Source organism: Corylus avellana, chromosome ca5 (genome assembly GCF_901000735.1).
Source record: "Corylus avellana chromosome ca5, CavTom2PMs-1.0".
NCBI lineage: Eukaryota > Viridiplantae > Streptophyta > Magnoliopsida > Fagales > Betulaceae > Corylus > Corylus avellana.
In genome coordinates, this window is record NC_081545.1 from 33231079 (window position 1) to 33236263 (window position 5185).

A 5185-nucleotide genomic window follows, 5' to 3' on the forward strand; every position below is an offset into this window, starting at 1 on the left:
AATCTCCAATTTCTCCTCAGTTGAAGGGGATCTGAATTCCAAATTGTGTAAAAAAGAAAAAAAAAAAAAAAAAACCCATACAAACTGACACCTTTGGTGTACAAGTGAAGAAAACCATTATAAATTGAATGAAAAAGAGGGAAATAAAATAAAATAAAATAAAACACATAAATTCAACAATTTTGGAAAATTTGATGATGGCAACCTTAATTGTTTGTAATATATGTTAAAGGATGCACTCGATTGTAATTCTCCATTATTGACTTAAGAAAAATTGCGATATTTAATTATTATTGGTTACTGGTGCGGACGTCAACTTAATTACGATGACTAAAAATATCACGACTAACTGATCTAAGCATGTTCTCAGTGTAATAAAATTAACCACCTTTCGCTTTTATAACTTTGGTTTCAGACTTAATTATGCTACACAATAGAGTGGTAATGCCACGCTATGCTGGCTTGGTAGAGAAAAGATAGGAGTGTTTGATCACCTAACTTGGTACTTTTGTGAGGATATTGAAATTTTTAAACAATTCCAACAACCTCTTGATCACCTAACTTAGTACTTTTACAAGAATAGTGGGATTTTTAAACCGTTCTCAAATGGACCGAATTGTAGATAATTCGAGCAGTCTTACAAACAGGGTTGATGTTGGGTTGCTTAGGGGATATGGGTCTCATATATACTCTTTTTTTGAAACTGTCCAAATTACATGCGATCCGTATCCCCCATTCTCCACTCTGACCTATATGAAGTAGGTAATCTAACCAACCACTACAAAATTTATCTGGGTATTCCAAAAAAAAAGAGTATTTAGTAAGCATCGTGTCTATCTCAACCAAATCATGTGCATTTCTACCGTTGAAATTGAGAGGAGATGATGAAAACCCCAATACAAGAACTTGTGATGAAAGAAACTTTTGATTGTTATCTACCCGCCCACTACAATAAGCCCTCGTACTTTGGTTCAAACCTCGCCTAACAATTTGGTGTTCATTATAACATCATCTTTGACTTGATTACTTAAAGACACCGAAAAAGCAGGGTCCTGTCTTCAAAGTAGAATAGTTCCCCACCCCCTTTTGTTTTTGATAAGTCGAAGAGTCCCCTTGAATTCAAACTTTAGCAACACAAATGTCATGGGAGTCCGTGAGGGAAGATAAAGATTGTCCTTTTTCTTTTCTTGTTCCCTCTTTCTCTTCTTATTCTTCTTCTCCTTCTTGACCCTTGGTTTGATTTGTATGTAGGTGGAATTGGGCTGTCATGGTTTCTCCTAGAAAATGAGGCTTCCAAGGCCACCATATATGGATGTCAAGCAGTGATTAGGGGGACTCGGGCGTGCTTGAGCAGTAAGCACGCCTATGACGTGGCAGAAATTAGAGCTGAATATATAATTGATACATGGGTTTTGCTTTTTTATCAAAAAGATGTTTAGGTTTTAAAAATGATAAAATTGATACACCTAATTTATAAATTTTCAATTTGATATCCCTATTTAATATTTATCTACCATTTGAAAACTTCGATTAAATTTTTGCCACGTATATAAAAAGTCATGTAAGACCAATAAAATGTTGTCACGTGTACAAAATGTCACTTTAACTTGACATTTAATAAAAAAAGAAATAAGGTTAGGTGAGAGGATAGACTAGAGAGAGCTCTTTGCCACTTGAGAGTTATTGTATCTCCCACCACTCCTAAAGAAGGTTTCGTCGGTAGTTAGACCATCCTCTAACTTATTGTTCCCTATAGTTTAGGGGTGAGTAGAGTGGATAGTTCAGCCACCCCCAGATGATAGAGAGCCTTCTAGGCTTTGTCGTTTGGAAATAAGTATGTCACATTTATTGTTCAATATATATATTGTCACTTTTAAAAACTCTAATCCCTTTTTGATAACGAGACTAAACCACATATACTAACTACGCATTTAAGTTATTTAACCCTATAAATTATAACCGTAAGCTTTGGCTTAGCAAATACGGGTTTTTTTTTTTTTTTTTTTTTCTTTGCTTCTATATTGCTATAGTTCCTTCTGCTTTTCTTGTTAATTTGAGGAGACGTACCCATTCCCAACTACTGGTCTAACCATCAATTGAAAACAAACGTTTGTTTTCTGTTCCACGTGATATTAAAGCGACATCCAAGCAATCCTTTGGGGGCACTCTCATTGCTGCCTCAAGTGCACATTCTTATGGTTAAAGGGCATTGGAAGGTCAAGTATGCCCCTTTTCTTTCTTTTCTTTCATCAATTTTTTTTTTTTTTTTTTACTTTATTTTTTAATTTTTAATATTTGTATAATTATTTTACCAAGAATAGGGACAAGATCATACTGTTGACCGAACTAATATTAGTCAATCGGTTATTAACTGAGTCCTGTTGTATTCCAAAAGTCACTGTCAAGAAAGATAATAATTGAAGTTAAAGATATATGGGATTAATTAATTTAGTTAAAAGTTAAGTTACGAACCAAGCCACTACAAATGCTATCAGGAAGCTGGTGAAAGGCAAAGATGATAGTGATGGCCCCTGTTTATTTTTCTTGTTTAAATTGATATGTAAACACAATACATGCATGAAGAAGTGCAGAAAGGCTCAGGAACTCACTGGATGCCCTGGGCTAATATTTTACATCCCCACTAAATCATGAGCTAATGTATCTGGCTTCCACTAAATCTCGTCTTACGTGGCCCTTTGGTTAGAAGTTCTGATGATCGTTATTACTAGATTATTGATAGTGCATCCTCTCAGAATTCCTTTCATTTTCCGCCAAAAAAAAAAAAAAAAGAAAAAAAAGAAAAGAAAAGAAGGTTTTTTCCGGACTATTTTCATATTTTTTGTGAGAGGTGATGAGAATTCATCATTTGAAGTGACCTCAAGTGAAGTTTCCTAAGGAAGGGGAAAGGGGCCATGAGACAAGGATGCTTCGTTTTGCAGTAATCTTCCCTTCTCCTATAAGTTATTATTAGAAACACAAAATAAAAGGTTAGAAATTAGTAGAAGTCAGTAAAATTATAGTAAAAATTGGCCATTTGAGAAATGCTACTCAAACTCTCAAGTGTATACTCCGACACTAAAAATTACTATTATATCTAAAATTCAATAATGCTCTATCTAAGATCCAATTATATTTTTAATGTCACATCAAAAAATATGTATTATGTATTTAAAAGTGTTAAAATGAAGATATGTGTAGCATTATTAAGACTTTTAGCCACCTATCAGACCTTTATATAATAGTACAAGGTTTTTTTTTTTTTTTTTTTAATAGTACAAGGTTCTAAAACGAAAGTGAGGTGGGGTTGGAATAATTGTTAACTCGAGCTTGGCGCTATACGGATGTGGACCCAGGTCAATGAAATGGCCAACAAAATTAGATTAAGTGATTAAAAACGAAAGAGAAAGTTAAAAGAAAAGAGATATAAAGAAGAAAAAGGCCCCGATAATAAGATTATAGAAATAAGAAATAAGTCTTCCGCACCCACCTTCATTTGTCAGTAATAAAGTAGTATCCTCATCAAATTAAGGTGATACGACTCATTCTCTTTCACATAAAAGGTGGATATAATAATTCCTATTAATGAACTAAAAATATTGAGTAACCATCAGGAATCAGGATGATGGCAAATTCGAGTGGCATTTCTTTGAATTTGCGATTTGATGCTTGCCGCCTGCAGAATACATTGTGGTGCGAGTGACATGCGACTAAGCTAGTGGGTGTAACTGTTAATCGCGTGTCAATGGAAAGGCTTTGCCAGCAAGCTTGTGAAAATAAAGGTTGATTTTGGTAGAAAATTAAAATCGGATAAGGTTTTTTTTTTTTTTCTAATAAATCGGATAAGGTTGAACAATGAGGGAACATATACCAGTGCCGCCTTTAAATGGTGCTTACCACTTTTTGTTACGTTATCTATGAAAAATGTTCCACCTAACATGATTGTGTTTCAACTTTTTTGATATGCATCTTTGACAAATCTAGAAGGAATTTCTTGATTATGGACTCCCCGTTTCAGTTCTTAAATGTTAAACGATAGAGATGTGGCACGTATCACACCATAAGCAAAATTCGTGATTAGAAATTATTTTGTTGATTGATTAAAAAAATAAAATAAAAGGTGCTTTTTTGTATTAAAAGTACAGCAAGCAAAGAGCGGAACCTTTAACTAATGGCGTAACAAATTGCACAATATTGCACAATATTGTACGCTATTTGACAACAATAAATCGCGTCTTAACTACAAAAAAAAAGATAAGAGTCTCTGGTAGTTCTACTTCTATTGTGTTATTTTGTTGGTTTTTCCAAGCGGACGCAAACAAATAAAAACCCAGCAAAATATCCTTCTACTTGTTACTTATGGGGCTATAAAACCAATTTAGTTACGTGAAATCCGCTCATCTTTTATCTATTTTGTTAAATATATTTATAAACATTCTAAGTACCGAAGATATGCCATCTTCTGCATATTGGAGCATGATTCTGCCTTTCTATAAGCATTGATGATGGCAAATGGTCTATGGGCCGATGGACTTGCCAGCCTTCCCAAGTGGGAGATTAGGGTTTTGCGTCCCTGAACCCAAGCAATGGGATTGGGTAGGGGATGCTAATGTACAGCTGTGATTAGTGTTGACATCACCCGTAATAAGCACATGCAGGGGTTGGGAAAGAAATGAACTGAATGGGATGTTTACGAATCGGGCCAAACTTGGCTTGGCATCTCTAATCCAAAAGTGTTAGGAGTACTTTCGTTTTCCCTTGTTCATCAAATGACAGTACGCTACACAAAAGGAGGGTAGCCTTCCCCTTTCCCAAAACCCTTGACTCAATGGCAACCCTGAACCTCGCTGTTGAAATATTCACATCTGACACCAAAGCATGGCAATCCAAACATGCCATTTCATCACCATGGGTGATGCACGCAATCAAGCACTTCCGCAGGCAATTGCTATTATGCGCTTATTTTCGTTTTTCTCAAGCCTCTCTTTTTCGCAGTTTACTTTCTTTGCAATGATTTGGCCTTCATCCCAAAGCAGATTTAGGATAGTTCCCGAGGCATCACTATAGCAGCCCACATCATGTATAAAATGGATGCTACATACATCATCAAGGGAGTAAGTAGAATCTAGCGCTTATAAAAAAAGAAAGTGGGATATACTCAAGAAAAAAAGAAAAGAAACACACAAAA